Genomic DNA, 10,818 nt, shown 5'->3' with positions numbered 1-10,818 from the left:
TCCTAGGGGACAGCAGTGGAGGGGTGGTTCCTTTCGCTATTACTCATCCTTCAGTAAAGCGAGAGGAGCTGGCAGTCAAAGAGGCCAACGCAGGGGTACCAGAGGTGGACGACAGGGTACCCGTGGTGCCAAGGCCGCTCGGGCAGTTGCCTCTTTGCCCTCAGGTAACGCCGCAGCCGCTCCCATTCAGTCGTGAGGCCATGTCCCATGGTTCGCCGGTTGGGGGTAGGCTGGCGCAGCATCTTGTAGAGTGGCAAGCCATTACTTCAGATGTGTGGGTTCTGGAGATCATAACCCACGGCTACTGTCTTCCTTTTCGGCACAGGCCTCGCGACAATCCACCGGGGAACCTCTCTTTGCAGAGTCCGGATCCGCTCCTTGCGCAGGAAATTTAAGCCCTGCTGGAGAAAGGCGCCATAGAACTGGTGCCTGTAGCGGAGAGGAACAAGGGATGGTATTCCCCTTATTTTTTGGTTTCGAAGAAAGACGGGGGATTGAGACCCATCATGGACTTGCGCGATTTGAACAAACTCCTCAGGAAGGACAAGTTCAAGATGGTTACTCTCTCTGAAGTCCTCCAGGCCCTTCAGCTTCAGGACTGGTTGGTGTCACTCGACCTCAAGGATGCTTACTTCCATGTGCCGATCCATCCCAAGCACAAGAAGTACCTGAGGTTCGCGGTTGGCGACTCGCACTTTCAGTTTCGGGTCCTGCCGTTCGGATTGACCTCCGCCCCGAGGGTTTTCACCAAGCTCGTGGTGGTGGCAGCGCATCTCAGGCAAGGGGGGATTCACGTCTACCCCTACCTGGACGATTGGTTGATCAGGGGGAGCTCTCCCGAGCAAGTCCTGGATCATCTATCGATCGCCTGTCGCTCCCTTCACAGGCTGGGCTTCTCCCTCAATTTAAAGAAGTCCCATTTGACGCCAACGCAGCGGCTCCAGTACATCGGAGCAGTGCTCGACACTTCCCTGGGGCAGTGTTTTCCTCCCCAGGTGAGGGCTCTTCACATTCAGCAGATGGTGCACAAGTTTCAGCATGCCCAGACGCTCCCAGCGTTCGAGTTTTTGAGGTTGCTCGGCCTCATGCATCCTGCATTCTTCTGGTGCCAGAGGCTCGCCTGCGGATGAGATCTTTGCAGTGGGCACTCAAGACGCAATGGTCGCAGTCCTCCGGCAGGATGTCGGACTCGATTCAGGTGCCGTCCTCGGTCGCCCGGGACCTTCTGTGGTGGGCCGTCGAAGGCAACTTGATGAAGGGGGCTCCATTTTGGCTTCCCTGGCCGGAGGTGACGATCGTGACGGATGCATCCCTCACGGGATGGGGAGCTCATGCCAACGGGCTGACAGTCAGCGGTCGTTGGTCTCCGTCGGAGTCCAGACTCCATATCAATCTGTTGGAGCTGAGGGCTGTCACGCTAGCCCTGAAGGCTTTTCTGCCGTCTGTGCGAGGGAAGAATGTCCTGATCCTGACGGACAACACAGTGGCCATGCACTACCTCAACAAAAAGGGGGGGGCCAGGGTCACTTCCTCTGTGCAGAGAGGCGATGCAGCTCGAGTTCTGGGCCATCCAGCAGGAAGTTTCGATCTCGGCAGTTCATCTGGCCGGTGCCGAAAACGTGACGGCGGACGCTCTGAGCAGGCAGAGCGCGATCTCTCACGAGTGGGAGTTGGCTCAGGAGATTCTCCTGGAGATCTTCGCCCTTTGGGGGACCCCTCAAGTGGATCTCTTCGCCTCCAGTGTCAACCGGAAGTGCGAAAGGTTTTGCTTGCGGGAATTTCCTCCAGAAGGAGCCTTAGGAGACGCGTTCGTGGTGGAGTGGTCATTCCCGCTGCTGTACGCGTTTCCTCCAGTCCCCGTCATCCCGCAAGTGCTGCGGAGGTTACGGAAGTTCGGTTCCCGGATGATCCTCATTGCCCCGGCGTGGGCTCGGAGGACGTGGTACCCGGACCTTCTCGACTTATCCATCTGCCCTCCACGTCGTCTTCCCTACCGAGACGATCTGCTCTCACGGGAGGGGGGTCAGGTTCTCCATCCAGAGGTCAGATCCCTCAACCTTCACGCTTGGTTTCTGAAAGGTTGAGGTATAAGGATTGGGACCTCCCTGAGGACGTGATGGAGGTGTTGCTTTCGGCCCGAAGGCCGGCAACAAAGTGTCTGTACCGTTGCCGTTGGCGTAAGTTCTGCGACTGGTGCAGAGTTCAGAATGTGGATCCTTTTGCATGTGACATCCCCATGGTTCTGTCCTTTTTACTTTCTTTGGCCCACAGGGGCTTGCAAGTGGGTACCGTTAAGGGTTACCTGGCGGCGCTGTCCATCTTTAAGCGCTCGTCTGAAGAGTGTTCTTACTTTAAAATCCCTTTGATTTCACAGTTCCTGAAAGGGCTCACTAATGTGTTCCCTCCGTCGCCTTTCCTGGTGCCCGGTTGGGATTTAAACCTGGTTCTTAAGTTTCTTATGGGTGCTCCGTTTGAGCCTTTACATTCTTGCCCTTTGAGGCTGTTGACTCTGAAAACTGTGTTTTTAGTTGCGGTTACTTCCGCTCGCAGAGTGAGTGAGTTACAGGCACTTTCAGTTAAGCCTCCCTTCACTGTATTTCACAAGGACAGGGTTGTCCTTAGAGTTCGTCCTTCTTTTCTTCCGAAGGTAGTGACGGAATTTCATTTGGCCCAGAAGGTTGTTCTTCCGGCATTCTATCCTCCTCCGCATCCTGGTAAGGAAGAGGAGAGGTTCCATAGGCTTGATCCTAGGAGAGCTTTAAGCTTTTATGTTTCACGCATGTCCCGGGTCAGAGTGGATGATCAACTCTTTATTGGTTACGCTGGTAAGCGTTTGGGGCAAGCTGTGACGAAACAGACTTTGTCTCGCTGGATTATGTTGGCCATCTCGGAGTGCTACCGTTTGGCGGGTAAGGACCCACTGGCTGGCTTGCGGGCCCATTCTACCAGGGGTATGGCTGCGTCTACTGCCCTGCAGAGGGGTGTTCCTATTCGCAACATCTGTGATGCAGCCACCTGGGCTTCAGTACATACATTTGTACGTCACTATTCCCTTGATTCCATCCGAGCACAGGATCTGGCCTTTGGCAAGGCGGTCCTTTGCTCTGCTATTTGATTGGCTATTCTACATTTTGATTCTAAATTCTTTCCCTCCTCCTTGCTTTGGTACTGCTTTGGGAGTCTGTCATAGATATGGAATACGTCGGAGGACCCAATCCCCTCGAAGAACAAGTTACTTTCTTACCTGGTAACGTTCTTTCGATGGGATGGTCCGACGACGTATTCCATATCGCTCCCGCCCGGCCTTCCCCGCTGCAGAATTTCTTTTGCGATTGCAGCTTACGTTCCGCAAGGCTTTGTGTCTGACTGGCAGTTGGCTTATGTCACACGTTCTGGGGGAAAAAACTACAACTGAGGCTATGGGCGTCGTGCGTCCTACTTATCACATCGGATGACGTCGGAGGAGGTCCTCGACGACGGCGCATCGACGTCATCGGCGCAGGACGCAGACGCCGAAAAAGTTTCCGAAGCAGCACAGCTGTGGTGATTACATGTCATAGATATGGAATACGTCGTCGGACCATCCCATCGAAAGAAAGTTACCAGGTAAGAAAGTAACTTGTTCTTCTGATGATTGTATCTGCTTAGATTCACATGCGCCCACCCTTCCTCTCTGCTTGGATGGAAGGAACATAGACGTCTTACTACTTTTTCTCTCTTTTCTGTACTCGCTCACAATAGTCATAGGCTCCCTCACGGCAGAAAAAATACAATCGGAGGGACCTCGATGCATGAGGGATTTTGGGTACACTACACGTCACGATAGGGATAGTGTTACAGGTACGCCCATGTCAACGTCTCCTTTCGATTCTTGAAAGACAGGATGCAATACTCCGCAGTGACCACTGGATGTCAGACTATTATGCATGGCATGTGAATCCAAGCAGATACAATCATCAAATGCTTTTACGGTAAGTAATGCATGTCATAATTCTATCATTGAATCCTAGGCCCATCCGGTTACCCAAGAACTCCCAGTAATCACTGAAATCTAGCAACTATAACCAGAATCACTATCCAAGTTAACCAGGAACCTGTAGTCCTCCCGTACCCAACTGCGCTACCCCTTCCAATGCTTAGTACTCTGCTTAGACGGTCCACCCATCGATCGAGGAACACCCAACCCACTAAGTGGACAGACCCCCTCAGAGGGCATCGAGCTATCGTAACATAAGAGGATATAACTCTATTATCCAAACGCAAGACCTGACAAGTGAGCTACTGCCCCTGTGCACTCAATACCCAAATCAATCCTACTACCAAGGACACAAAATGTGGAAGGGCAGAATTGTACATTGCCAAAGAGAATTGGAACAAGGACCAATCCCAACCGATCCACACCCTTAACTGCTTCAAGTAGAAGCCATCACAAATAAAAGACGCACCCCAGCAAACAACACAACAAACATCATAAGAGAAAAATCCCTATATGTTACACCGTACCTCGCTACAACCATAGAACCCCGACACTGCAACGCCACTGACATGTCCAGACAAGCTAAGAACCTTCTGGAACCCCGCAAAAAAAAAGCAGACCCAAGAAGAGAAAGGTACGATACCAACGCCCTTACTCCATATAGCACAAGGGCACTACCAACAACCACATCAAAACACGAAAGATGATGAAGCTGTAGAAATGATCAACCCAACTATCAATCTAACAGACCGATTCAACGATGAAGCAGCCTCCACAGAACCTCAACCAACCGGTGACAACACAGAAGCACTCCAACTGAACATCCATAAGTTAAACAGGGAACAATAAACAAACCTAATTACATCAAAAAGATCCACTACAATCTAATCCATGCTATGTCAACGTCCAAATATGCCACTGAAGTCTAAGACCTCCTGTGCGACGGATGTATCGACATCCTATTCATAACCGAAACATGGCTAGACAACAATTACAAAATCTCACTCCATAATTGCCTCCCTGACCACTTCAAGTGCGCACAAGCAAACAGGAAAAAGAGGAGGAGGAGGACTGGCAATAGCTTACAAATCAACAAACCTCAAATTAATTCTGGTATACAGAACACCAACTTACGATGCAACCTTTTGTGGATGCATTCACAGAAGCAATCGCCAATCTAGCCATTGAACAGGAACACCTGATTATCCTTGGTGACTTCAACATCTTGTTTGATTAAGAAACCACAATCACACAAAAATCCCTTGCAAAACAACTGATGACAAGGAAACTACATCAACTAGTCAAAGCAAAGGAGCAACTTACACGGCAGGACATACACTAGACGCAATCTTCGCCAACAAAAACCTCATCACCACGGAGCCACCAAGTCAGATCCTCTGGAGCAACCACCTCATCATCCCCTTCGTGATCACGCTGGCTACACCAACAACCAAACAACCCGACAATCAGCCAAGTATCATGAAAGGAAACTGGAGGTTCATCAAAAATAGAAACTTAAGTGAACTATTCAAAATCAAACCACCGGCAACAACTATGGACGAAGCTGACCTTGACATAAAATCAGAACTACTTCACAAGTGGATCAGCACACTGATAGACGAGATCTCCATGGATAAACCTTTTAGCCCATCACGCCAAAGAGCAACCGCAAAATGGTTTATCCCGCTACTCAGTGCCATGAAAAGAAAAAACTGGAACATTGAGCTAGAATAGAGGAACAAAAGCCCCCAACACCAAAGAAATGCTGTTTAAAATCATAAACGAAATGAGACACCCCCTTGGCTGCAACAACACACCCCTTTGCTGAAACTATGCAATGACCCCACAGACCACTTAAAAAATCGGCACCATCCAACAGATCATACAAAACAGACAAGCAACTTCAACATGCAAGCCACCCATCCGAGACCCACCAGAACAAACTCTGAAGCTTCCCCCAAATATCAGCAGAGACATTCGTCAAGCTGGTAAACAATAGCAACAAAGCAGGCTTCCCCCATGTGCCCCTCCCGTGCCCCGACATACACAAATCAAGCCTCACACAAGGAACACCCATGGAATACAACAGAAACCTTTTCAACCAATCAATGTCAATAGGGGAAAGTACCACAATCTTTCATATCCGCATACATCAAGCCGCTCCTCAAGGACACATCAGGCAACGTGGAGGACGTCTCCAACTACAGACCCATCTCCAACATCCCGCATCCTGCGAAACTACTCAAAACATGCATCTGTAGAATGATACAAGAATTCATAGGACACCTACTGCTGGATCATGCACAAGGAGATCAATGAAAAGAACGGAAACGGCACTGCTTTCAATCTGGGTTGATCTAAAGGCAAATGCAGACTCAGACAAAAGCACTGCTCTGATACTTCAGTCAACCAAAACATCCTCATTGGGAGATTGCAAGAAATAGGAATCCCCAATTTAGCCTTACTATGGATTAAATCCTTCCTGACGAACAGAACAGAAACTGTACGGATCAAACCTTTCAAATCTACCTGAAGAAAATCCACCTGTGGATTAGCACAAGGATCATCCTTCTCCCCATTGCTTTTCAACATATGCCTAGCTCCACTAATCAAGCTCATTAAAAGAGACAGCCTCACATGCTACAACTACCCTGACAACACACATAGTCTACAAAATACAAGAGACAACACTGGAGGGCTGCCTCCAAGAATTATACAGCTGGATGAACACTGCCCCAATCTCAACCCGGGCAAAACAAATAATCATATCCAAAAGCAGAGAAAACAATCACTACATCCCATGGCCGACGGTACATCGCTAGCTCCATTGACGATAGTAAAGTACCTGGGAGTTTTGATGGGCAACAAATTAGCGCTAGAGCCAAAAGTAAACGATATCATCAAGAAATGCTACTTCGTCCTATGCACAGTAAAAAGGATCCTACCATTCCTCTTTCACCCACAAAACGCTCACCATCATCGTTCTCATGTCCAGAGTAGACTACGCCTAGGAATGACAGAACGACTCTTAAAGAAAATTACAAGGCATCGAAAACACTGCAGCCAGACTCCTGCTCAAACTACCACAAAGAGAACACATTACACCAACATTAAAAATGCTACACTGATTACCAATAAAACAATGAATAAAGTTCAAATCAATATGCATAATGCACAAGAAAAATCCACGGCCAAGGAGCAGAGAGTTCCTAAAAGAGAAAATAAATCTCTACCACCCAACAAGACCACTCAAATCAAGCAACGACATCTGCCTAGAACCAAAACCATACAACAAAAGAAAATTTGGAGGATCATCTTTCTCTCACCTGGCTCCAATAACCTGGAATGAGCTACCAAAAACATACGTAACAAGAGATCGTCAATTAAGAAAACTACTCAAAACTTGACTCATTACCCCAGAACCAGAAGGAAATGACCAGGAAGCAAATACGCAGCTGGAAAGAAGAATCGCAGAGAGGGAACCCATCCTCCCTAACTTACCAGAGGGTGGGGGGAGAATGCCATATTTGCATACCGCTAAGCCAAAGAGAAACGTAGGTAGGTTAGGATCTCGCTTGGGAATGGGCAGGGGGAGGATGCCAAATCCACATACCACTAGTCCACAGAGGAAACCTAGGCAGGTAAGGACCACCAACACAGAAATGGCCAGGACGGGAACTGAATCCTGTAAACTATACATCGCCAACACCAGGGTGGGGGAACAAGCCTGCTTCAACCAGTTACACAAACCACTAAAGTTCCACAGAAGAAAACTGCCATCCCATCATACCTGCCAACTAGATGGACAAACTACAATACCAAACTCTCAGCATAACCATAGATGTGGAACAAAGAAACGCCAAGACGAAGAGGTAAGGAAAGACCCAAACAAAAAAAATAACATCAACTAGAAAACCTCAGCTTTCCCCATAGACTTCTCACACAGAAACCCATACAACCACTGCTCTGCACCGCAATCTGCATGTACTTCACCACACTGCAACAACACCGTATCAACAGCACATGGCAACTCTCACCGATCGATAACCGCACTCAAACTCAGCGCATAGTGAAAACCAAACTGAAGCTGCCAACAGGACATCAGAGCTCTCGCTCTCCTACTCACACCCCACCTCTCCTCTTTTATATCTGCCAGATCGCATGGGGACCACTTCCGTGTTTACATGTTGCATACTAATGAAAAAATCAAGTATATGTTCTGGCGTCTCACTATCCTGATATTTTTACTCTTTGGCATTAGCCCTTCCTTCGCCAGCATCTGTGAGCATAACTGAGCCCCATCTCCTACCCCGTAAACATTTGATTTGTTTCCTTAGTCAGCCATTCATGTCCTTTAGACCTCTAACATTTCCGTCACAGCTCCCAGTGTGTGGCCTCTTCCAGCAAAATGGCAAACGCTGCCCACTGGACTGTTTGTATCTTAGTTCCTTTCTTCAAAAGTGCCCTTCTGAGGGTGCCCAATTTGCCCATATTAAATGTTCCTTCAATTGGGAATTGTCTGTTTTTTCGTGTCAGATAGTGTCATGAATCCAAATAACTGCAAGATAAACTACAAAAACATATAGCGGGCGGGCGACCCCTTTGGGGGTTTCTCAGTTGCTTTTGATTGCTGTTTGCCCGTTTTCCTGTCCTTAACTCTGCATGTGCTTGTCCCTTGCCCAATTACCCGGTCGCCCCTGCTCCACACAGTCTTTTGACTCCACGCTGTTGCAGTATTGAGAGGGGGGGAAAAGGGGAACAACCAAAGACTCTGTGGAGCGTCCCGAATAAGGACTCTCCTCATCCACCTGTCTCTATTTACTTGCTGGTTGTAACCTGTCCCCCCAACCCATTGCTCTAACCTGTCCCTATGAGTAGTACCGGGCTCAGTCTTTAACCTTGATATTTTGCTAGGTTACTCTCTGGATACAAGAGACAGGACTACAAGAATCGATAACAGGCAAATGTAACAGGCAAAAATGACTACTAATACTACATATCCAACCCAAAACCTCCATCCCATTTCAGCATAGTCCCTAAACACATCCCCTCCCATGATGTCCATGCCCTGGTCCCAAACTGGACCCTCGGTTTTCTGTGTGGTTTCGCATGCACTCTCACCGACCCTGATCTCCTCCTCCAGAAGCCCCCTGTGGTGATTTTCAAGTATGTCTCCTACTTTGCCCTTTTGAGCACTCATGGGGGTGTCTGGATGAAGGCTCTTGGGGGTCTGGCAGTCTGCAGCACTACGTGACGCCCGATTTGTGAACACCATCTATGAACGTAAAATCATACAAAGGACTCGTGAGGCTTATTGGAAATGGACATAGCAAGTCAAACGTTATTATGGATTTGCAAAACCGTCCAACCAAATGGCGCCCTATCAGCCAACCGCCCCAACTAACCCAACCTGCCTCCAAGTCGCCTTCTCCTTATTTTCCCCTCATTGTCAGGCCCCTCATAATACAGGTCACATCTGCTTGGCCTTCCCCGCACCTCAAGGAATAACAATAAGGTCCATTGTATACATCCTCAGTCCTCTGTTTCCTGTTTGTTTACAGTCCTCATGTGATCCTCTGTTTCCGGGTCAGTTGCTCTAGTCCGATATCCGTGTAGTCCTCCTCAGGTGAGAGGTGTGGGGTCAATGCCCCCTAACGCATGGTTGAGAATAAGGTCCCATTGTCCAAGCTTGTTTAAGCCAGCGTTATCCAAGATGGCGAACCAAGTGGCCTTCACCCAGTGCACCTGAGACTTTTCCAAGTGCTATTTCAGCCATTTTTCTGCCCACGTCCCTTTTAGGGAGCTCTCGGGGCAAGTGTTACCCAAAGCCAAATAGTGGGGATTTCCCTATCCATTGTCTGCTAGGATAAAAAGAAACTCCCTGGCACATATATCCGAAATAACACTACCAGTATCCGTTATGATTGCAGTCATTTTTATGACCTTTACGGCTACATTTACAGCATGAATCATCTCCGCCTGCGGTCACCAGCGTTCACAGGGTGAAGAATGCGACTCAGTAGGAAGGAAAACAGGGTGAAGGATTACAGATTTCAATTGAAGAAACCTCATTTGGAATATTGAAAAACACTGCTAAATGTGCACATCCTCTGAGGTAAGTCACCATAGAACACTAGTGACACCCAGGGGTCTTGGTAGTTCTTTTATTGAGCAAGCAAGTTACACAGGAGAAATGCCTGCCTTCCAGCTCCAATGAACAGCACAACTGGGATGGCACTCACAGGGCTCAGATCCATATATACAAGACGGAAATGTGGAACACAGAGCATCACATCAAGGATAAACATGCATGACAGAGCCCATGCATAACTAGCAAGTAAACGACACATTTGAAAGACAACACAGATCCAGCACGGATCAAGTCCAGTTCCTTCACAGTTCAAGTAATTTCTGGCAAATCGTTCAAGGCAACAGTTGCCCGTTATCAGCCATGAGTATTCACGGTAGAGCATGTCATGAGACCCTTTTAAGAATGTCTCAGCACCCAATGGTCACAAGCAACACGGGGCTTGATGTATCTAGTTGTAGGAACCTACAACGGTGTTAAAGCTCTACAGTGCTGGATTCCAACGAAAATGTTAAGTACAATAATTTCTGAGTCCCCCAACGCAGGTGACCTTCATGACAGACGCCCATATGACGGGGTAAGGTGCACACCTCCATCTACTAAATACTCAGAGGAAATGGACTATTGAGGAGGTACAGTTTTATATCGGCGTCTTAGAGCTCATGGCAATTTGCTGAGAATTGCGCAGCTTCCAAACATTAATAACAATCAAAAGTGTTCTAATATAAACAAACAGGGGGAGCACACAACCAAA

The sequence above is a fragment of the Ambystoma mexicanum genome, chromosome 6p (genome assembly GCF_040938575.1).
Source record: "Ambystoma mexicanum isolate Mex_15411 chromosome 6p, UKY_AmexF1_1, whole genome shotgun sequence".
Lineage (NCBI taxonomy): Eukaryota > Metazoa > Chordata > Amphibia > Caudata > Ambystomatidae > Ambystoma > Ambystoma mexicanum.
This window is presented reverse-complemented; position numbering follows the sequence as displayed.